Source organism: Oncorhynchus nerka, linkage group LG13 (assembly GCF_034236695.1).
Source record: "Oncorhynchus nerka isolate Pitt River linkage group LG13, Oner_Uvic_2.0, whole genome shotgun sequence".
Taxonomy (NCBI): domain Eukaryota; kingdom Metazoa; phylum Chordata; class Actinopteri; order Salmoniformes; family Salmonidae; genus Oncorhynchus; species Oncorhynchus nerka.
In genome coordinates this window covers 22,511,097-22,535,320 of record NC_088408.1, presented here as the reverse complement: position 1 = coordinate 22,535,320, position 24,224 = coordinate 22,511,097, and the positions used below count along the sequence as shown (strand labels likewise).

Below are 24,224 nucleotides of genomic sequence, written 5' to 3'. Positions count from 1 at the left end.
GTAGATTGATGGAGAGAGTTCTCTGATGGAGAGAGTTCTCTATCTGTAGAGAGATTGATGGAGAGAGTTCTCTGTCTGTAGTGAGATTGATGGAGAGAGTTCTGTCTGTAGAGAGATTGATGGAGAGAGTTGTCTGTCTAGTGAGAGATTGATGGAGAGAGTTGTCTGTCTGTAGAGAGATTGATGGAGAGAGTTGTATGTCTAGTGAGAGATTGATGGAGAGAGTTGTCTGTCTAGTGAGAGATTGATGGAGAGTTGTCTGTCTGTAGAGAGATTGATGGAGAGAGTTCTCTGTCTCGAGAGATTGATGGAGAGAGTTGTCTGTCTGTAGAGAGATTGATGGAGAGAGTTGTCTGTCTAGTGAGAGATTGATGCAGAGAGTTGTCTGTCTAGTGAGAGATTGATGGAGAGAGTTGTCTGTCTAGTGAGAGATTGATGGAGAGAGTTGTCTGTCTAGTGAGAGATTGATGCAGAGAGTTGTCTGTCTAGTGAGAGATTGATGGAGAGAGTTGTCTGTCTAGTGAGAGATTGATGGAGAGAGTTGTCTGTCTAGTGAGAGATTGATGGAGAGAGTTCTCTGTCTAGTGAGAGATTGATGGAGAGTTGTCTGTCTGTAGAGAGATTGATGGAGAGAGTTCTCTGTCTGTAGAGAGATTGATGGAGAGAGTTCTCTGTCTGTAGAGAGATTGATGGAGAGAGTTCTCTGTCTGTAGTGAGATTGATGGAGAGAGTTGTCTGTCTAGTGAGAGATTGATGGAGAGAGTTGTCTGTCTGTAGAGAGATTGATGGAGAGAGTTCTCTGTCTGTAGTGAGATTGATGGAGAGAGTTCTCTGTCTGTAGAGAGATTGATGGAGAGAGTTGTCTGTCTAGTGAGAGATTGATGGAGAGAGTTGTCTGTCTAGTGAGAGATTGATGGAGAGTTGTCTGTCTGTAGAGAGATTGATGGAGAGAGTTCTCTGTCTAGTGAGAGATTGATGGAGAGTTGTCTGTCTGTAGAGAGATTGATGGAGAGAGTTCTCTGTCTGTAGAGAGATTGATGGAGAGAGTTGTCTGTCTGTAGTGAGATTGATGGAGAGAGTTGTCTGTCTAGAGAGAGATTGATGGAGAGAGTTCTCTGTCTGTAGAGAGATTGATGGAGAGTTGTCTGTCTAGTGAGAGATTGATGGAGAGTTGTCTGTCTGTAGAGAGATTGATGGAGAGAGTTCTCTGTCTGTAGAGAGATTGATGGAGAGAGTTGTCTGTCTGTAGTGAGAGATTGATGGAGAGAGTTGTCTGTCTGTAGAGAGATTGATGGAGAGAGTTGTCTGTCTGTAGTAGATTGATGATTGATGGAGAGAGTTCTCTGTCTGTAGAGAGATGGAGAGTTGATGGAGAGGAGAGTTCTCTGTCTGTAGAGAGATTGATGGAGAGAGTTCTGTCTGTAGTGAGATTGATGGAGAGAGTTGTCTGTCTGTAGAGATTGATGATGGATGGAGAGAGTTCTGTCTGTAGTGAGATTGATGGAGAGAGTTCTCTGTCTGTAGAGAGATTGATGGAGAGAGTTCTGTCTGTAGTGAGATTGATGGAGAGAGTTCTGTCTGTAGAGAGATTGATGGAGAGAGTTCTGTCTGTAGTGAGATTGATGGAGAGAGTTCTGTCTGTAGAGAGATTGATGGAGAGATGTCCTGTGAAATGAGAGGAGGAGGAGGAGGAGGATGGAACACTAGAGTTCTAACATGTTAAGTTGGTGACTTGGCTTAGTCCATTTGATCTAAAAGTCTAAATGCTGTCAGAGTTATCACAAAAACAGGGAGCTGATTTTCAATGCCATCTTTTCAAAAAAACAAGAGGCTTTCCATGACACTGATCCCCCCCCCCTTCTCACACTCTCTCTCTAATCCCTCTTTCTCCCCCTCTCTCTCACCACCCCCATGGTTTAGTACCATGTTCCCACCAAAACACTCACTGTCTAACATAAATATGTCTCTCTTCCTCTCCCTCTGCCCCTGTCTCTGCCCTCCCTGTCCCCTGTCTCTCCTCTCCCTCTGCCCCTGTCTCTCTCTTCCTCCCCTGTCCCTCTGCCCCTGTCTCTCTCTCTACCCCCTCTCCCTCTGCCCCCCTGTCTCTCTTCCTCTCTCTCTACCCCTGTCTCTCTTCCCCTCTCTCTCTACCCCTGTCTCTCTTCTCCTCTCTCTCTACCCCTGTCTCTCTCTTCCTCCTCTCTCTACCCCTGTCTCTCTCTGCTCTCCCCTGTCTCTCTTCCCTGTCTCTGCCCCTGTCTCTCTCTCTCTGCCCCTGTCTCTCTTCCTCTCTCTCTACCCCTGTCTCTCTCGCTCTCCCTCTGCCCCTGTCTCTCTTCCTCTCTCTCTGTCTCTCTGCCCCTGTCTCTCTTCCCCTCTCTCTCTGCCCCTGTCTCTCCTCTCTCTCTACCCCTGTCTCTCTCCCTCTGCCCCTGTCTCTCTTCCTCTCTCTCTACTCTCCCTCTGCCCCTGTCTCTCTCGCTCTCCCTCTGCCCCTGTCTCTCTTCCCCTCTCTCTCTACCCCTGTCTCTCTTCTTCCTCTCTCTCTACCCCTGTCTCTCTTCCTCTCTCTCTACCCCTGTCTCTCTTCCTCTCTCTCTACCCCTGTCTCTCTTCCTCTCTCTCTGCCCCTGTCTCTCTTCCTCTCTCTCTGCCCCTGTCTCTCTCGCTCTCCCTCTGCTCCTTCTGTCTCTCTCGTCTCTCTTCCTCTGCCTACCCCTGTCTCTCTTCCTCTCTCTCTCTACCCCTGTCTCTCCCTCTGCCCCCTGTCTCTCTTCCTCTCTCTACCCCTGTCTCTCTTCCTCTCTCTACCCCTGTCTCTCTTCCTCTCTCTCTACCCCTGTCTCTCTCGCTCCTCTCCTCTGTCCCTTCCTGTCTCTCTACCCCTGTCTCTCTCCTCTCTCTCTACCCCTGTCTCTCTTCCTCTCTCTCTGCCCCTGTCTCTCTTCCTCTCTCTCTACCCCTGTCTCTCTTCCTCTCTCTCTACCCCTGTCTCTCTTCCTCTCTCTACCCCTGTCTCTCTTCCTCTCCCTGTCTCTCTCGCTCTCTCCCTCTGCCCCTGTCTCTCTTCCCCTCTCTCTGCCCCTGTCTCTCTTCCTCTCTCTCTGCCCCTGTCTCTCTTCCTCTCTCTCTGCTCCTTCCTGTCTCTCTTCCTCTCTCTCTACCCCTGTCTCTCTTCCTCTCTCTGTCTCTCCCCTCTCTACCCCTGTCTCTCTTCCTCTCCTCTACCCCTGTCTCTCTTCCTCTACCCCTGTCTCTCTCGCTCTCCCTCTGCACCTGTCTCTCTCGCTGCCCCTGTCTCTCTTCCTCTCCCTCTGCCCCTGTCTCTCTTCCTCTCTCTCTGCCCCTTCCTCTCTCTCCCCTGCTCTCCCTCTGCCCCTGTCTCTCCTGTCTCTCCCTCTGCTCCCTGTCTCTCTTCCTCTCTCTCTACCCCTGTCTCTCTTCCTCTCTCTCTACCCCTGTCTCTCTTCCCCCTGTCTCTCTCTCTCTCTACCCCCCCTGTCTCTCTTCCTCTCTCTCTCTGCCCCTGTCTCTCTTCCTCTCTCTCTACCCCTGTCTCTCTCGCTCTCTCTCTGCCCCTGTCTCTCTTCCTCTCTCTCTCCCCTGTCCCTTCCTGTCTCTCTTCTCTCTTCCTCTCTCTCCCCTGTCTCTCTTCCTCTCTCTCTACCCCTGTCTCTCTTCCTCTCTCTCCCCTGTCTCTCTTCCTCTCTCTCTGCCCCCTGTCTCTCTTCCTCTCTCTCTGCCCCTGTCTCTCTTCCTCTCTCTCTGCCCCTGTCTCTCTCGCTCTCCCTCTGCCCCTGTCTCTCTCGCTCTCCCTCTGCCCCTGTCTCTCTCGCTCTCCCTCTGCCCCTGTCTCTCTTCCTCTCTCTCTACCCCTGTCTCTCTTCCTCTCTCTCTACCCCTGTCTCTCTCGCTCTCCTCTCTCTGCCCCTGTCTCTCTTCCTCTCTCTCTACCCCTGTCTCTCTTCCTCTCTCTCTGCCCCTGTCTCTCTTCCTCTCTCTCTGCCCCTGTCTCTCTTCCTCTCCCCTGTCTCCTCCTCTCTCCCCTGTCTCTCTTCCTCTCTCTCTCTCCCCTGTCTCTCTCGCTCTCCCTCTGCCCCTGTCTCTCTTCCCCTCTCTCTGCCCCTGTCTCTCTGCCCCTTCTCTCTCTCTCTCTCTGCCCCTGTCTCTCTTCCTCTCTCTCTGCCCCTGTCTCTCTTCCCTCTCTCTCTACCCCTGTCTCTCTTCCTCTCTCTCTACCCCTGTCTCTCTTCCTCTCTCCCCTGTCTCTCTTCCTCTCTCTCTACCCCTGTCTCTCTCCTCTCTCCCTCTGCCCCTGTCTCTCTTCCTCTCCCTCTGCCCCTGTCTCTGCTTCCTCTCTCTCTGCCCCTGTCTCTCTCGCTCTCTCTCTGCCCCTGTCTCTCTTCCTCTCCCTCTGCCCCTGTCTCTCTTCCTCTCTCTGCCCCTGTCTCTCTTCCTCTCTCTCTACCCCTGTCTCTCTTCCCTCTCTCCCCTGTCTCTCTTCTCTCCCCCCTGTCTCTCTTCCTCTCTCTCTACCCCTGTCTCTCTTCCTCTGCCCCTGTCTCTCTCCCCTGTCTCTCTCGCTCTCCCTCTGCCCCTGTCTCTCTTCCTCTCTCTCTGCCCCTGTCTCTCTTCCTCTCTCTCTGCCCCTGTCTCTCTTCCTCTCTCTCTGCCCCTGTCTCTCTTCCTCTCTCTCTGCCCCTGTCTCTCTCTCTCTACCCTGTCTCTCTTCCTCTGCCCCCCTGTCTCTCTCGCTCTCCTCTGCCCCTGTCTCTCTTCCTCCTCTCTCTGCCCCTGTCTCCCTCTGCCCCTGTCTCTCTTCCTCTCTCTCTACCCCTGTCTCTCTTCCTCTCTCTCTACCCTCTCTTCTCTCTTCCCCTGTCTCTCTCTCCTCTACCCCCTGTCTCTCTTCCTCTCTCTCTGCCCCTGTCTCTCTTCCTCTCTCTCTCTGTCCCTGTCTCTCTTCCTCTCCCCTGTCTCTGCCCCTGTCTCTCTTCCTCTCTCTCTGCCCCCCTGTCTCTCTTCCTCTCTCTCTACCCCTGTCTCTCTTCCTCTCTCTCTGTCCCTGTCTCTCCCCTTCTCTCTCTCTCTCTGCCCCTGTCTCTCTTCCTCTCTCTCTGCCCCTGTCTCTCTTCCTCTCTCTCTCTGCCCCTGTCTCTCTCTCTCTCTCTCTCCTCTCTGCCCCTGTCTCTCTCGCTCTCCCTCTGCCCCTGTCTCTCTCGCTCTCTGCTCTGCCCTGTCTCTCTCGCTCTCCCTCTGCCCCTGTCTCTCTTCCTCTCTCTCTACCCCTGTCTCTCTTCCTCTCTACCCCTGTCTCTCCCCTGTCTCTCTTCCTCTCTCTCTGCCCCTGTCTCTCTCCTCTCTCCTCTGCCCCTGTCTCTCTTCCTCTCTCTCTGCCCCTGTCTCTCTTCCTCTCTCTCTACCCCTGTCTCTCTTCCTCTCTCTCTACCCCTGTCTCTCTTCCTCTCTCTCTACCCCTGTCTCTCTTCCTCTCTCTCTGTCTCTCTTCTCCTCTCTCTCTACCCCTGTCTCTCTTCCTCTCCCTCTACCCCTGTCTCTCTTCCTCTCTCTCTACCCCTGTCTCTCTCGCTCTCCCTCTGCCCCTGTCTCTCTTCCTCTCTCTCTACCCCTGTCTCTCTCGCTCTCCCTCTACCCCTGTCTCTCTTCCTCTCTCTCTACCCCTGTCTCTCTTCCTCTCTCTCTACCCCTGTCTCTCTTCCTCTCTCTCTACCCCTGTCTCTCTTCCTCTCTCTCTATCCCTGTCTCTCTTCCTCTCTCTCTACCCCTGTCTCTCTTCCTCTCTCTCTACCCCTGTCTCTCTTCCTCTCTCTCTACCCCTGTCTCTCTTCCTCTCTCTCTACCCCTGTCTCTCTTCCTCTCTCTCTACCCCTGTCTCTCTTCCTCTCTCTCTACCCCTGTCTCTCTCGCTCTCCCTCTGCTAATCGGCAGATGCAGCGCTAGCTGTGTGATTTTCCAGCTCATTTCCAGCAGTCATTCCTGGTTAGGGAACATTTATGACCTTGCAGCTTGTTATTAAAAGTAGATTCTGCAGAAAGGCAGAGGGAGAGGTATGATTAAAATGTTCCGATGCAGTAATGAGTATTTCAGGATGTGTGAACTTAATCTCACTTCAGTGTTTTTCCCCTGGAGGCATTAGAGCCCTCCTCAATAATGAGATGTGTTATTACTGTAACTACTCTCTCTCTCTCTCCATACAGACCGTGGTCCAGTGCCCTCCACTGTGCCGCCTCCTCCCAGTTCAGAGCCCTTCCGTCTGTCCGGTAAGAACTATACTATAGATATAACTATGATATGCTATGCTGTCCTATCATATACTATACTATACCACTACTGTACTTGCTCCTACTATTCTTCACTTGTCAGTTATTACTACAGCCATACTCTACTCACTACTACTCACTACTACTCACTACTACTCACTCAGAGCCTAAGATGTTCACTGTACCCTGCAATCACACCTGCAACCTCTGTACATGTGACTATTTAATCTACTATTACTCAACTACTTAGTCACTACACTACTGCAACTGTACCCACTTACTACTCCAACTGTAGTAGTGTTTTGAGATTAGAAATAAAGACTTCCATTGTGCTACCAACAGTTGTTTGTGAACATCTGCAGAAATCCACAGAGGTCAGATAAACACTCAGTATTTGGTGAAAGGAGAGAAAGACATTGAAGATGGGAAGAAATCAAACATGAGGCCCACTGGTGGAAAATCGTTCATTTTGCGTTTGATGCCCAGATATGGAAAAGGAGGAGGGACATCATCTTCATATATCACTTGATTATATTAGTCAAATGAGATAAGAAGGAACATTGATTTATTAAACATCCATTCCCTTTGCTCTTTAAATTACGCTAATGTGATAGCAACATGAGAGAATATGGAACATACAAGCATAATTAGCTATAGCCAAATACATTTAAAATCAGGTTTTCACAATTCCTGACATTTAATCCCAGTACAAATTCCCTGTTTTAGGTCAGTTAGGATCACCACTTAATTTTAAGAATGTGAAAGGTCAGAATAATAGTAAAGAGAATGCTTTATTTCCGCTTTTATTTCACATTCCCAGTGGGTCAGAAGTTTACATACACTCAATTAGTATTTGGTAGCATTGCCTTTAAATTATTTAAATTGGGTCTAATGTTTCAGGTTGCCTTCCACAAACTTCCCTCAATAAGTTGGGTGAATTTTGGCCCATTCCTCCTGACAGAGCTGGTGTAACTGAGTCAGGTTTGTAGGCCTCCTTGCTCGCACACACTTTTACAGTTCTGCCCACAAATGTTCTATAGGATTGAGGTCAGGGCTTTGTGATGGCCACTCCAATACCTTGACTTTGTTGTCCTTAAGCCATTTTGCCACAACTGTGGAAGTATGCTTGAGGTCATTGTCCATTTGGAAGACCCATTTGTGACCAAGCTTTAACTTTCTGACCGATGTCTTGAGATGTGCACCAGTCCCTCCTGCAGCAAAGCACCCCCACAACATGATGCTGCCACCCCCGTGCTTCACGGTTGGGATGGTGTTCTTCGGCTTGCAAGATTCCCCTTTTTCCTCCAAACATAACGATGGTCATTATGGCCAAACAGTTCTATTTCTGTTTCATCAGACCAGAGGACATTTCTCCAAAAAGTACAATCTTTGTCCCCATGTGCAGTTGCAAACCGTAGTCTGGCTTTTTTATGGCGGTTTTGGAGCAGTGGCTTCTTCCTTGCCTAGCGGCCTTTCAGGTTATGTCGATATAGGACTCGTTTTACTGTGGATAGAGATACTTTTGTACCTGTTTCCTCCAACATCTTCACAAGGTCCTTTGCTGTTGTTCTGGGATTGATTTGCACTTTTCACACCAAAGAACGTTCATCTCTAGGATACAGAACTCGTCTCCTTCCTGAGTGGTATGACGGCTACGTGGTCCTATGGTGTTTATACTTGTGTACTATTGTTTGTACAGAAGAAGGTGGTACCTTCAGGCATTTGGAAATTGCTCCCAAGGATGAACCAGACTTGTGGAGGTCTACAATTTTTTTTCTGAGGTCTTGGCTGATTTCTTTTCCCATGATGTCAAGCAAAGAGGCACTGAGTGTGAAGGTAGGCCTTGAAATACATCCACAGGTACACCTCCAATTGACTCAAATGATGTCAATTAGCTTATCAGAAGCTTCTAAAGCCATGACATAATTTTGGGGAATTTTCCAAGCCGTTTAAAGGCACAGTCAACTTAGTGTATGTAAACTTCTGACCCACTGGAATTGTGATACAGTGAATTATAAGTGAAATAATCTGTCTGTAAACAATTGTTGGAAAAATGACTTGTGTAATGCACAAAGTAGATGTCCTAACCGACTTGCCAAAACTATAGTTTGTTAACAAGAAATGTGTGGAGTGGTTGAAAAACGAGTTTTAATAACTCCAACCTAAGTGTATGTAAACTTACGACTTCAACTGTAGATGATTGTCAAAAATGGGAAAGATGGAAGTGTTTTAAAATGCGTAATAAAGGTTAGCAATAGGTTTAGCAACCTAAGAATGATCCTGTAAGTTTGTGGACCAAGAATTCTTCAGATCAGCCTTTCTGAATTCTTCCCGTAGTTTGAGAAGTGAGAACGCACACGTTTGTTCAGACAGAACGTGCATTGTCATTTCATATTTTCCTTGTTAGATATTATGCACATTTATGGCATTGTAGCAAATGTTATTGCCATTGAGCTAGTTCTCATAGTAGCAGTAGTGTAAATAGCAGCAAGTCATATGAGCGATGGAGAGAGATGTGAGGAGATGTGATAGGAAGTGGATTTCTTAAACAAATACCTAACGATGCTATAATGTTAGTAAGAGAAGATAAGTTAAATAAGAAGGTGGTGAAATGGAATGAACCTACAGTGACAGTACAGGTGCTGTGCTTAACCATCTGAAAGGGAGGCACCTATGCTTGGGCGGTATATCCTGTATATACCGTATACCGGGATATTTGGAAAAAGACACTGGATGGTTTTTCAATACCGTTAATAACTATTTCTTTGAGTATTTGTAGCTATTTTTGAAGTAAATACCAGCTGTCAACTTGTGAAATAAGTTAGGAGATAAAGAACATTGTGTTAATCTGTCACATTATGTAGTTTATGGTAGTCCCCAGTCACGTGTCACGTGATGTTTGTTTACAAGCACACAACGACATTAAACCGGAGCCTTGTGAGACACTGTAGCAAGAGCCAGGTAATCTAATTACAGTATGGATTTACACAACTAAATGCTGTGGCGGCAGGGTATTCTAGTGATTCCAGTGGTGGAATTGTAACCGAAAGGTGGCAAGTTCAAATCCCCAAGCTAACAAGGTACAAATCTGTCGTTCTGTACCTGAACAGGCAGTTAACCCACTAGGCTGTCATTGAAAATAAGATTTTTTTCTTGACTGACTTGCCTAGTTAAATAAATGTAAAATATCTTATAACTATTAAGTTAACTGTCTAAAATATGCTAAATGCTCTGCAGTTGTGCATTTAGAGGCTAGTTAGCTATCTAGCTAAGTGTTTAGCTTCTTTCAAAATCAAGCATTGGCTTGGTAACAGCAGAATCCCCTCCTGGATCAAGAGCCTTGCTGGCTAATATTCATGTTGCTCGTGCAGCACACTTTGAGTAGCATTTTTGAGTTACTTGTATATTTGTATTGTTTAGGTCAGAAACTGTACAGAATACAATACACTCATTAGCATTTAGTTAGCGTTGTCTATGAGGATTCCTCATTACTTGTTAGCATTTTGTTAGCATTTTGTTATTAGTACTTTTTAAAGAAATACATGCAGTCAACTTGTGCACTAGGTAATAGATAATGCAGATTGCGTTCTTCATTTCCCCAATTAGATAATTTTTCATTATGAGGCTTTTTCATTATGAGGCTTTTCATTATGAGGCTTTTTCATTATGAGGCTTTTTCATTATGAAGCTTAGCGGGTTTGAGCCAGTCATATGTTTGTTTACAAAGAAGCACAATGGGTACAATGGGAGCTTTGTGAGGTGAGTCCCTCCTGCAGCACAACTTAAGTGAGGTGATGAAGTTATACTTGTTTGAAATTCACTTCTGTTTGCCAGGAAAAACAGTATCTTATAACTATTAAGTTAACTATCTAAGATGTTCCAAATAAATTCTCTCCAGCTGGGTTTTGCTAACTTGCTAATGTTAAACCTGAATAGAGACTGATAATTGTGTACGACTTCAGTATTACTTACTAAAACGATTGTTACACTAAGGTTTTTATTATTTTATTTTGTTAGGATTATTTTGCTCTTACCTTAGTACTGTAGCCCACTCCCGACCAGGCATGTTAGTTCTTCTTGGAATAGAAACAACATAAAATGAATTAAGCAAGTACCAGTCAAATGTTTGGACACACCTACTCATTCCAGGGTTTTGCTTTATTTTTACTATTACATTGTAGAATAATAGTGAAGACATCGCATCTATGACATAACACACATGTAATCAGTTAAGAACAAATTATTATATACAAGGACAGCCTACTCCTTCCTCCCCGTTGGGGAGTTGAACACCAGTCTCCCGCGTGCCTGCATTCTCTAGTACAGCCACTATTGAAGGTGTTACGCAGAGTGGAACAGGGACACCCAAGAGCAGATGAGGAGACTGGGATGAAGTAACCAAGGTATTTATTGAAACACAGGGGGAAGATGGAGTGCAGGCCAGGGGAAGCTCGGGCGGGTTGCAGGAAACCAGGTGCTGAGGCTTGAGCGAGAGGGGTTGGGACAGTGTAAGCATGCATCCAAGGGAGCAGTAGAGTGAGGAATCCAGGGCAGAGTAGCAGGATGACGAGATGTGGGACTGGAGACAGGGACCAGAGTCAGAGCGGGCAGAACTGTAGCGGAGAGGAAAACTGTCAGGCAAAGAAAACAAGAACAACGGGATAACAGGCTCTAGATAGTAACAAACGGCTAGAAACGTAGACTGACTGAGCAGAGATTATGATCTGGCAGTGTGGAATTGCCAGGACATGAGTATTTGTAGAGGTATTGATTATGGAACAGGTTGCAGCTGGTGGGGATCTGCTCTGACTCCAGCACACCTGTTTCCGCCCACACAATCACACACATAGAGCGAGAGGGAGAGAGCACTGGGGGAGTGGCGGCAGGTCAAGGAGACACATGATGAGCAGTAGAGGGCGTGGCAGGAGCAGATGTAACAGAAGGCTATCAAATGCTTCTCAAAGATGCCCTCTGGTGGTCAAGCTAGTACTAACTAGCATTAATGGTAAAAGTGGTTCACACTTAAATAACGTGCCATAGAATTCTGCGGCACCATGCAAGCTGCGCCGCAGTATGCTGCAACTTTTAAAGGACCAACCACTGTAGCTAAGTGGCTAAAGTTAGCTTGCAAGATCAAGCTTCTTGGTAACAGCAGCAGAGACAATACCCTCCTTGATTAATATCCCTGCTGCCTAATATTTGTTGTGTGCGTTCTGCAAACAGTGTTTTGAGATGCATAACTCTTACATAACTTTTGAGCTGGGTTGTCTGTCCTAGTAGTAAATTAGCATTTACTTGTTAGCATTCTGATAAGTGATGTTTTTGGGGCTTTTTTTAACTTTTGGAAAAATAAATATGTGCCCCTTGTATGCACTACCGGTAATACCGTGTATCCCGGGATGGCACAGGCACGGTATGGAAATCTGGATAGGGCCCAAGTCTAGAGGGACCCTGAGACCCAAGTCACTGCTGGCAGGCCCCCAACAACAGACAGACCGGATCTTCACACGAAAGCAGTGCGATAAGGGACGGAGTGAGAAAATCACAGTGCTGATTACAGCCATGATTGTAGTTGATATGCAGCCATTATCAATGGTAGAGGATGTTGGCTTCTATGCCCCAATGGCATATCTAGAACCCGACTACAAGATGCCATGTCGGAAAACCGTGACGGCTTGGATGGACAAATTGTACAATGATTGTTCTGCAGGTACGAAGCGCAAGCTCTCAAACACCCCAACAAAAGATTGTTGGACGTCTACGAACACCAACACGCTGTCATACATTACTGCAAACAGCCATCACATTGATGAGACATGTACTGACCACTTAGAACATGCAGGAGAGGCACCCATCAGAGAACCTAAAAACAGCTTTAACTGTCATCATTGCTGAGAGGGTGGGGTACAGCAGGAAGGTGGGTAGTGATGACCGGCTGTCTGCTAGCGGTCATACGCAGGACTATCTGCATTGGGAATTCACTCGTCATTTTATGAGTTTTTCTTGTCGTTCAAATATATATATATATATTTTTTTACATTTGTCACATTCCGAATGTGTGTGTGTGTGTAGAAACTCCCTAGTGTGACAGGGGTCTCTATTAATACATTGGGATCCCAGTCGGTCTGAACACTGCTACCAGGAGACCAACTCGTTGTGTGAGACGGACTCAGCCAATCAGTCCCTTCGGGTGGATGCGGTGGCTGCAGGGAGAGCTATTACAGGCCAACAGGTTACTATGGAGACCAGTGGCGTCATAGAGGAGCAACGTCTGTAGACGAGGCTTGTTTGTCAAGAAAGGTTTTTTTATCTCTGTTCCCTCCATTTCATTGTCCTCTCTCTTTATCTCTGTCTTTATCTCTCTCTTTTATCTCTCTCTTTTATCTCTCTCTCCGCATGTCTACTGCTCTATTATCCCTCTCTTTATATATGTCTCTTTTTATCTCTACTGTTTGCTCTCTCTTCTGTGAGACAAAATGTAAAAACAATACCTAGAAATGTAATAATAAAGGTTTTTTATTCAGGCAGTGTTTGCTGAAGTGGAGCTCACATTTGTATTAACATGTAGGTCATGTTTGTCATTCCTGTAGTTCTTATCAAATACAGTGTAGGTAATGGTGATCAGTATGGTAACATTTGGCTGACATTAATAAAAGACGCTGATAGTAATGGTGCTTAAATTCCACTCACATTTAGCCACCAGTGGATCACCATTGATCACATACCACTAGGTTATCTGCCGAGAAATCTAGGATCTGATCTATATAACAACTACTTTAGTTAGTTATGTGTATAACTACCATTTGATCTGTCTACAACGTAATAAACCCACACAACACAGACACTAACCAGAAGCTTCGCTCGGGGTCAGTCTCCCCCTGTGGACAGCCCTCATTCTGGGGAAGCATTTAACCCCTGCCCCCAGCCCCCTGTCCCTATCTCCTCCTCTCCCCTTGCCTCACCCCTGCCCCCCTCTCTTCGTCTGTCTCGCCTTATGTCCATGTTTTAGTTCAGAAGCTGTAAAATATGCTGTATTCTCCTGGCTGGTAAGGATCAGCAAGGCACAAATGTCCTCTTTTATACCTACTTATTTGGACAGGGAGAATTCTGAAGTTTCGTGGATTTTTCTCTGGAGCGAGAGAGCTCCCTCTCTCTCTCTCTCTCTCTCTCTCTCAATTCTCTCTCGCTGTCTTTCAAACAGACACACCTACACATCCTCTCTCTCTCTCTGAGGGGGTCATGCTGAAACTGGAAGCAAAGGGGGAGAGAGAGAGAGGGAAGGGAGAGGGAGAGAAAAGGAATGGGACAGACCTGCAGCAGTCTGTAGCACATCTGTCTGTCCAATAGTGTAGTCCACTAATGACTTTGTCCATGGGGCAGCAGGGTAAGTATATCTAGGGGATAATGAAGTTCTCAGTTGGAATCCAGGCTGGACCCAGCCTTCACTGTTTCTACTGGGGCTGGGAGGTCAATTGCCCAGTGTGTGTGTGTGTGTGTGTGCGTGCGTGTGTGTCTTTGTGCGTGCGTGTGTGTCTTGTTTGTCACTGCGTGTGTGTCACTTGTTCTGTGGGATTTTGACCATGTTTGGGCAGGCCTGGTTGAGGAGAACCCAGAGATGAGAGTGTGTGTGTGTGTGTGTGTGTGTGTGTGTGTGTGTGTGTGTACCGGCATGAGCTGAACTCTAGCCCTCCTTATCTGGTCTAAATGAAAGACAGAACGTTTCCGCTACATGACACACACACACAGCTCAGAATGATGCAAAATTGTACACAGGGTAACATGGAAACAAAGTTACATGAAAACAAAGTTACATCTAAACAAAGTTACATGAAAACAAAGTTACATGAAAACAAAGTTACATGAAAACAAAGTTACATGAAAACAAAGTTACATCTAAACAAAGTTACATGAAAACAAAGTTTCATCTAAACAAAGTTACATCTAAACAAAGTTACATCTAAACAAAGTTACATCAAAGCAAAGTTACATTATACCATGGTAACAACATTCTAACAATAGGCCAACTACGTATTTTCATAATTCAGACTACATATCCCATGATGCTTCCCACTGTCCCTCTATAATATGAAGACCACTGGGGAGTGAAGCTCCCAAATGGAGACATCCTCTCGTGCAGTTGTGTTTGCATCTCTATTAATTTACATTTGAGTAATTTAGCAGACGCATTTCTCCAACTAGAGCAACTAGGGTTAAGTGCCTTTCCAGCGACCTTTCGGTTACAGGCCCAACGCTCTTAACCACCAGGCTACCTGCCATCCACTCTGGACTGTTACTCTAGTCCAGTGCTTCTCAATTCTTTTCTGTTACGCCCCCCCTAGGAAGAAGTAAACAAGTACACCTCTGCATAACATTGTATCCTTATTAACATTAACATTTAAAAAAAGAAAAAGGAAAGAAATATAGATCAACTTACAACAAAGAATAACTTTATTAACATTGTTTTTTAGTCTGTAGTCCTGAAATTAAAAGAAAAATTCAAACTTATTTAAACTGTAAACATTTTTTTACCATTTGATACTGAAAAATATAATTAAATATAATCAATAAATAATAATACATTCAAATTGATCAGCAACATTAACTCAGGAGCACAATATATGAAACAATTTGACCTATAAAACAAAAATGAATAAAACCATTTGTGCTGATTTTTTAAATCAAAATGAGGAAGTCAGGATTAATGGCTACAATGAGCACGTTTTGCAGAGCACAGCTTTTCGAAGCATGATACTGCAACTCTCAGCTCCTGCTCAATGTGTAGCTGGGACCTGTACTTGGTCTTCAGTTCTACAACAGCAGAGAAGCCAGTCTCACAAAGATAAGATGTTGCAAAAGGAAGAAGAATGCCCATGGCCCTCTGCCCTAAGAGTGGATACTGCCTCTCTACACTCAGCCAGAATTCACTCAGTGTCTGTGATGTGAACCTCGGTCTCAATGTGGAGTCAGTCGTCATATCAATGAACTGGTCCTCCTCTGCAGAAACCAGTTGGAGCTGGTGTGTTGAAAGGATCTCCCACCCAGTCATATTGGGAACTGGTCCCCCTCTGCAGAGCTGAATCCAGTTGGAGCTGGTGCATTGAAAGGATCTCCCACCCAGTCATATTGGGAACTGGTCCTCCTCTGCAGAGCTGAAACCAGTTGGAGCTGGTGTGTTGAAAGGATCTCTCACCCAGTCATATCAGTGAACTGGTCCTCCTCTGCAGAGCTGAAACCAGTTGGAGCTGGTGCATTGAAAGGATCTCCCACCCAGTCATATCAGTGAACTGGTCCTCCTCTGCAGAGCTGAAAACAGTTGGAGCTGGTGCATTGAAAGGATCTCCCACCCAGTCATATCAGTGAACTAGTCCTCCTCTGCAGAGCTGAAACCAGTTGGAGCTGGTGTGTTGAAAGGATCTCCCACCCAGTCATATTGGGAACTGGTCCTCCTCTGCAGAGCTGAAACCAGTTGGAGCTGGTGCATTGAAAGGATCTCCCACCCAGTCATATCAGTGAACTGGTCCTCCTCTGCAGAGCTGAAACCAGTTGGAGCTGGTGCATTGAAAGGATCTCTCACCCAGTCATATTGGGAACTGGTCCTCCTCTGCAGAGCTGAAACCAGTTGGAGCTGGTGTGTTGAAAGGATCTCCCACCCAGTCATATCAGTGAACTGGTCCTCCTCTGCAGAGCTGAAACCAGTTGGAGCTGGTGCATTGAAAGGATCTCTCACCCAGTCATATTGGGAACTGGTCCTCCTCTGCAGAGCTGAAACCAGTTGGAGCTGGTGTGTTGAAAGGATCTCCCACCCAGTCATATCAGTGAACTGGTCCTCCTCTGCAGAGCTGAAACCAGTTGGAGCTGGTGTGTTGAAAGGATCTCCCACCCAGTCATATTGGGAACTGGTCCTCCTCTGCAGAGCTGAAACCAGTTGGAGCTGGTGTGTTGAAAGGATCTCCCACCCAGTCATATTGGGAACTGGTCCTCCTCTGCAGAGCTGAAACCAGTTGGAGCTGGTGTGTTGAAAGGATCTCTCACCCAGTCATATTGGGAACTGGTCCTCCTCTGCAGAGCTGAAACCAGTTGGAGCTGGTGTGTTGAAAGGATCTCCCACCCAGTCATATTGGGAACTGGTCCTCCTCTGCAGAGCTGAAACCAGTTGGAGCTGGTGCATTGAAAGGATCTCCCACCCAGTCATATCAGTGAACTGGTCCTCCTCTGCAGAGCTGAAAACAGTTGGAGCTGGTGCATTGAAAGGATCTCCCACCCAGTCATATCAGTGAACTAGTCCTCCTCTGCAGAGCTGAAACCAGTTGGAGCTGGTGTGTTGAAAGGATCTCCCACCCAGTCATATTGGGAACTGGTCCTCCTCTGCAGAGCTGAAACCAGTTGGAGCTGGTGCATTGAAAGGATCTCCCACCCAGTCATATCAGTGAACTGGTCCTCCTCTGCACAGCTGAAACCAGTTGGAGCTGGTGCATTGAAAGGATCTCTCACCCAGTCATATTGGGAACTGGTCCTCCTCTGCAGAGCTGAAACCAGTTGGAGCTGGTGTGTTGAAAGGATCTCCCACCCAGTCATATTGGGAACTGGTCCTCCTCTGCAGAGCTGAAACCAGTTGGAGCTGGTGTGTTGAAAGGATCTCCCACCCAGTCATATTGGGAACTGGTCCTCCTCTGCAGAGCTGAAACCAGTTGGAGCTGGTGTGTTGAAAGGATCTCTCACCCAGTCATATTGGGAACTGGTCCTCCTCTGCAGAGCTGAAACCAGTTGGAGCTGGTGTGTTGAAAGGATCTCCCACCCAGTCATATTGGGAACTGGTCCTCCTCTGGAGAGCTGAAACCAGTTGGAGCTGGCGTGTTGAAGGGATCTCCCACCCAGTCATATCAGTGAACTGGTCCTCCTCTGCAGAGCTGAAACCAGTTGGAGCTGGTGCATTGAAAGGATCTCTCACCCAGTCATATTGGGAACTGTTTTCAGGGAAGTACTTTTTAAAGAATCCCATCAGTGATGAAATATGTTCCTTAATATATGGAATCACTGAGGTGGCATCATAGTCAGTAGTGTCATAGTCAGTAGTGTCTCGAATGAATCAGCATTTCCTTCATCAAGTCGCCTGCCCCACATTGCAAGCTTTCGAGTGAAAGAGCTGATCTTGTCTGTGACCTGAAGGAGGTGTTTATCTTTCCCTTGAAGCTGTAGATTTAGTTAATTTAGCTTTCCAAATATGTCACTCAGGTAGGCCAGTTTTGCCAGGAAGTTCACATCACTAAATATTTCTGCGAGGTCATACTTGTGTTCCTGCTCCGAAAACATTCTGATCTTCTCTCTGAGCTCAAAAACTTGGGACAAGCCTTTTCCTCGAGAACTACCGTGCTTCACTGTGAAACAGCACAGTTTGATGTTCAGCTCCCATCTCCTCACAGATAACAGAGAAGACTCTTGTTTTTAGTGCTCTGGTCTTTATAAAATTGACTACACCTACAATGTCAGTCATAACCTGACTTCATTCAGAGGAAGGGTGCCTTGATGCCAGTGCTTCTCTGTGTAAAACACAGTGTGTCCACTCAGCATTAGGTGAGGCCTTCTTGATGAGTGCCGAAGTCCTTTTCTCATCCCTGCCATGGTCTGTGCACCATCACTGCAAACACCAATGCAGTTCTCCCACTTTAGCCCATTTTCAGTCAGGAAGCAGTCCAGCATTTTGAATAGCTCTTCAGCTGTGGCTCTGTCTCTGACATATTTACAAAAAAGTAGATCCTCACACAGGGAGTTTGTCATGTCAAAACGTACTTAAGCGATAAACTAACAGTCTTTGTTGCTCTGTTGCTTCATCGAACTGTAAGGCAAAACGTTTGTCTTTGAGTTTATGTACCAGCTTTTCTTTAAGGTCGTTAGCAATGTCATTTATACGTCTGGCGTCAGTGTCATTGGACAGAGGGATAGTTGTTATTTTTGCAGCCCTTGCGTCATCCAGCATGACAGAGACCATGTCTAATGCTGCAGGCAGTATCAGCTCCTCTGCTATGGACTGTTTTTTGTTGCACTGAGCGATTTGGTACTCCACCTTATAGGATGCTAACAGTGCTCCCTGGTTTACTGAAGTACCATTCACCAAGCGGGACGATTGTTGGCAATATTCTGCACGTTTTCACTGAAAAACCTCAAGCGGCTTATCAGCGTGATTGGGGTGTAATGTCTTTAAGTGACGCCTTAATTTATTTGGCTTCATGCTGTCCGCTGCCAACATTTTAGACACAGTAAACATACCGGTCTTTCCTCGTAGTCGCATTGAAGCCAAGTGCTACATACGCTTCATCATATTTCCTCGTCTCCCACCGTAGTCACAGTGATGCCAAGTGCTACATACGCTTCATCATATTTCCTCGTCTCCCACCGTAGTCACAGTGATGCCAAGTGCTACATACGCTTCATCATATTTCCTCGTCTCCCACCGTAGTCACAGTGATGCCAAGTGCTACATACGCTTCATCATATTTCCCGTCTCCCACCGTAGTCATAGTGATGCCAAGTGCTACATACGCTTCATCATATTTCCTCGTCTCCCACCGTAGTCACAGTGATGCCAAGCGCTACATACGCTTTGTCGTATTTCCTCATCTTAGCTTTCGGGAGACTTACGTTTGTCTCATTATCTCTGTCTCTCTGAGCCTTTCTTTTCATCCCCGTTAAATATTTTTCCATGGTGTCTTTTAAGGGTTTGTTATCTGCACTTCATATCTCCTGCTCTGTGCTGTGTGTTCTTGTTCGGTGCAAAAAAAAACTACTCCCTGCGGCAAAAAAAAGCATGTCCCCCCCCTGGCATCGCTCTGAGCCCCCCCGAGCCCCCCCCCTTTGAGAAGGACTGCTCTAGTCTAAGGGTTTACAGGCATTCCCCAGACATCTCTCCTCTAACATCATTAGGTACAATGTCAGCATTCAACCCCAAAATAACAATTATTGTGATTTGTTTTCGATTAAAATTGTCCAAAAAAAATGGCTCTTAGCAAAGAACAATTTCTCATGCAAGAATTTTCTTAGGACTGTCTGGGACTGGTCTGAGTGAGGGACCAAATTGGACGAGCCTAAAGGGAGGGATATGTAACCTGAAAACTAGCTGTTATTGTCAGACAGGTTTGAAACCGAACCTGGTAAATTTTATGTCAGGCTGGACTAAGTTGTAGCATTTTCTGTCACTGTTAATCATGTTAGACAGTGGCACTGCATGAGTCTTTGAAAAGTGGAGTTTCCGTTAGGGAAGGAGGTCACACAGGGTTAAGTGAGCTAATGCAATAGATTGACATCTCTCCATCTCACTCTCACTCGCTCTCTCTCTCCCTTCTTTCATCTCATTGGATACATTATGCACAGGGAACTCTCTGTGCTTTAGCTCTTTAAACATCACATACACACCGCAGACTTCTGATACGCAGATAGCCCAGGGGTCCTTTGGGTGGTGGACCATTCTTGATACACACTCCCAGACTTCTGATACGCAGATAGCCCAGGGGGAACTCTCCTCCCGGGCTAGATGTCCTTTGGGTGGTGGACCATTCTTGATACACACTCCCAGACTTCTGATACGCAGATAGCCCAGGGGGAACTCTCCTCCCGGGCTGGATGTCCTTTGGGTGGTGGACCATTCTTGATACACACTCCCAGACTTCTGATACGCAGATAGCCCAGGGGGAACTCTCCTCCCGGGCTGGATGTCCTTTGGGTGGTGGACCATTCTTGATACACACTCCCAGACTTCTGATACGCAGATAGCCCAGGGGGAACTCTCCTCCCGGGCTAGATGTCCTTTGGGTGGTGGACCATTCTTGATACACACTCCCAGACTTCTGATACGCAGATAGCCCAGGGGGAACTCTCCTCCCGGGCTGGATGTCCTTTGGGTGGTGGATCATTCTTGATACACACTCCCAGACAGTTCTAGGAAAAGTATTGCTTGAGAAATTGCTCATAGCTAAGAAGCATTTACTTATTTATTTTTGACAATTTTTAATGAAAACAATCACAGTAAGGTACTTAATTGCAGTGGTGTAAAGTACTTTATTAAAAATACTTTAAAGTACTACTTAAGTTGTTTTTTTGGGTATCTCTACTTTACTTTACTATTTATATTTTTGACAGCTTTTATTTTTTACTTCACTACGTTCCTAAAGAAAATATTGTACTTTTTACTCCATACATTTTCCCTGACAACCCAAAGTACTTGTTACATTTTGAATGCTTAGCAGGACAGGGGAATTGTGAAATTGATACACTTATGAAGAGAACATGTGTTCAACCCTACTCCTTATGGTCTGGGGGACTAACTAACTAACACAAATGCAAATATTTTGTAAGTAATGTCTGAGTTTTGGAGTGTGCCCCTGGCTATCCAAATACTTTTAGAGTAGTTTTACTCAAGTAGTATTTTATTGGGTGATTTTCACTTTTACTTGAGTAACTTTCGATTTAAGGTATCTATACTTTTACTCAAGTATGACAATTTGGTACTTTTCTACCACTGCTTAATTGTTACCCAGAAATGGTTTAATATTGAGAGAAAATGGCTGCATTGGACCTTTGTTTAACCCCAGTTTGCTAGGCTGAAAATGAACTGCTATATACAGTAGGGCAAAAAAGTATTTAGTCAGCCACCAATTGTGCACGTTCTCCCACTTAAAAAGATGAGAGAGGCCTGTAATTTTCATCATAGGTACACTTCAACTATGACAGACAAAATGAGAAAAAAAATCCAGAAAATGACATTGTAGGATTTTTAATTTATTTATTTGCAAATTATGGTGGACAATAAGTATTTGTTCACCTACAAACAAGCAAGGTTTATGGCTCTCACAGACCTGTAACTTCTTCTTTTAAGAGGCTCCTCTGTCCTCCACTCGTTACCTGTATTAATGGCACCTGTTTGAACTTGTTATCAGTATAAAAGACACCTGTCCACAACCTCAAACAGTCACACTCCAAACTCCACTATGGCCAAGACCAAAGAGCTGTCAAAGGACAACAGAAACAAAATTGTAGACCTGCACCAGGCTGGGAAGACTGAATCTGCAATAGGTAAGCAGCTTGGTTTGAATAAATCAACTGTGGGAGCAATTATTAGGAAATGGAAAACATACAAGACCACTGATAATCTCCCTCGATCTGGGGCTCCACGCAAGATCTCACCCCGTGGGGTCAAAATGATCACAAGAACGGTGAGCAAAAATCCCAGAACCACACGGGGGGACCTAGTGAATGACCTGCAGAGAGCTGGGACCAAAGTAACAAAGCCTACCATCAGTAACACACTACGCCGCCAGGGACTCAAATCCTGCAGTGCCAGACGTGTCCCCCTGCTTAAGCCAGTACATGTCCAGGCCCGTCTGAAGTTTGCTAGAGAGCATTTGGATGATCCAGAAGACGATTGGGAGGATGTCATATGGTCAGATGAAACCAAAATATAACTTTTTGGTAAAAACTCAACTCGTCGTGTTTGGAGGACAAAGAATGCTGAGTTTCATCCAAAGAACACCATACCTACTGTGAAGCAAGGGGGTGGAAACATCATGCTTTGGGGCTGTTTTTCTGCAAAGGGACCAGGACGACTGATCCGTGTAAAGGAAAGAATGAATGGGGCCATGTATCGTGAGATTTTGAGTGAAAACCTCCTTCCATCAGCAAGTGCATTGAAGATGAAACGTGGCTGGGTCTTTCAGCATGACAATGATCCCAAACATACCGCCCAGGCAACGAAGGAGTGGCTTCGTAAGAAGCATTTCAAGGTCCTGGAGTGGCCTAGCCAGTCTCCAGATCTCAACCCCATAGAAAATCTTCGGATGGAGTTGAAAGTCCGTGTTGCCCAGCAACAGTCCCAAAACATCACTGCTCTAGAGGACATCTGCATGGAGGAATGGGCCAAAATACCAGCAACAGTGTGTGAAAACCTTGTGAAGACTTACAGAAAACGTTTGACCTCTGTCAATGCCAACAAAGGGTATATAACAAAGTATTGAGATAAACTTTTGTTATTGACCAAATACTTATTTTCCACCAAATAAATTAATAAAATATCCTACAATGTGATTTTCTGGAATTTTTCCCCTAATTTTGTCTGTCATAGTTGAAGTGTACCTATGATGAAAATTACAGGCCTCTCTCATCTTTTTATGTGGGAGAACTTGCACAATTGGTGGCTGACTAAATACTTTTTTGCCCCACTGTATATAGATACACAGAGAGAGAGGGAGGAGGCAGGGAGATGTGAAGGTAATGTCTGCAGTCTTTATGAGTTCATCTGCTTCCTTTGTCTCCTGAGTCTACTGTCAGGTAACTAACCTGTGTGTCTGAGTCAGCAGCAGCATGGTCACAATGGTCAGCGTGTGCGACGTAGTTTCCATCACAAAATGATTGAATCAAACTTCGTGATACTTAGCTACACTATATAAGGAAAAGGTTGAAATGCTAAAGGCGCCCACATACTAGGTTGGGTTTGCTTCTAGCAGAACTCGTCTATGAGAAGCAAACGTCTGTGCATCGCATACTGCCTTAAAAGAACTTGGCTTGAAAAACAACAATATTACTGTTTGTCCGTCTTGAGACGCTTCAGCATCAACATAGCCGGTTTACACTTCCTCAAAATAGTCAGAATGAATCTTCGATAAATCAAGAAATCATTCACTTTGACATCTAACTAGGATGTTTGTTGCAGTATTTCTCAAGTGAAAAAATGTGCATGAAAACTAGTTGTCTGGTTGAATGACAACAAACACTTAATTGAAGAATCCCGTCCATAGTTCCCACTCCTTCTAGGAGTAGTACTGTTGACCCATCACCGACGAAGGGGTGTAGACTTCGGCTACCAAACTTCGACATGCCTCAAGAAAATAAAAAGCATGCGCAAACAGCCAGAAAACCCCCCCGCCGAACACAAAAACAAACAAAAACAACAAAATGTTGTCATAATATATGCGCAAACTGTTTTGACTGGGAAACATGCGACAGGCTTAAGACTGAAGAAGTGATACATTTCTTGCTCCTATCGTTTCTAAATGTAATATCTTTCCTACTGTGGCCTCTGTATCTTCTCTAGATAGAATGGGCCTTGTGTAAAGCCGATCATATTAGCTCTGTATCATAGTCCTGTACTACACTAGCTCCTTTCTCCAGTCCTCTGTAAGCCAGAGCTCTGAAGGGGATCCTCTCACACACACACACACACACACACACACACACACACACACACACACACACACACACACACACACACACACACACACACACACACACACACACAGAGAGAGAGAGCCCAGAGAGGGAGAGCCTGAGGGATCAGAGAAACCTCAGATGACACTCAGACACACAGAAGAGAGGAGCTGAAATGTGGAGTAATTGATGTGAGCTAAATTTAACAGCTCACCTCTTCCTCCTCCCACTCTTCTCATCTCCTCTTCTCCCCCTCCTTTCTCCTCCTCTCCCTCCCCTCCCTGCTCTTCTCATCTCCTCTTCTCCCCCTCCACTCCTCCTCCTTTCTCCTCCTCTCCCTCCCCTCCCTGCTCTTCTCATCTCCTCTTCTCCCCCTCCACTCCTCCTCCTTTCTCCTCCTCTCCCTCCCCTCCCTGCTCTTCTGTTTGACTTGCATAAGCATCAAAAGCAGGCCTACCATAGCTCATCTGACCTGTTTCTCTCTATATGCCACATGGATCTTAGGTCACCCAGACATTGACCTAAGTTCAAATTCGGTTTGCTAGGGCCTTGGGGATGGCGGATGGGCCACGTGGGTCACATGTTCAAACCCAGTGCTTAGGCAATCTATTTTATTTTGTAGTTTTAACCCTATCCCAAACCTTAACCCTTACCTTAACCATTCATAACCCTATCCTAAACCTTAACCCTTACCTTAACCATTCATAACCCTATCCTAAACCTTAACCCTTACCTTAACCATGCACAACCCTA

General features: G+C 45.8%; 1 protein-coding gene across 1 annotated transcript in view; it reads left to right on the top strand.

The window, feature by feature from the left end:
- Positions 1 to 24,224, top strand: part of LOC135574671 (1-phosphatidylinositol 4,5-bisphosphate phosphodiesterase beta-4-like) — a 138,401-nt gene that overhangs the window by 34,767 nt on the left and 79,410 nt on the right. Inside the window, exon 3 of the mRNA XM_065026262.1 lies at positions 6,219 to 6,281. The gene's annotated coding sequence lies outside the window, so the exon portion shown is untranslated. The remainder of the gene's footprint in view (positions 1 to 6,218; positions 6,282 to 24,224) is intronic.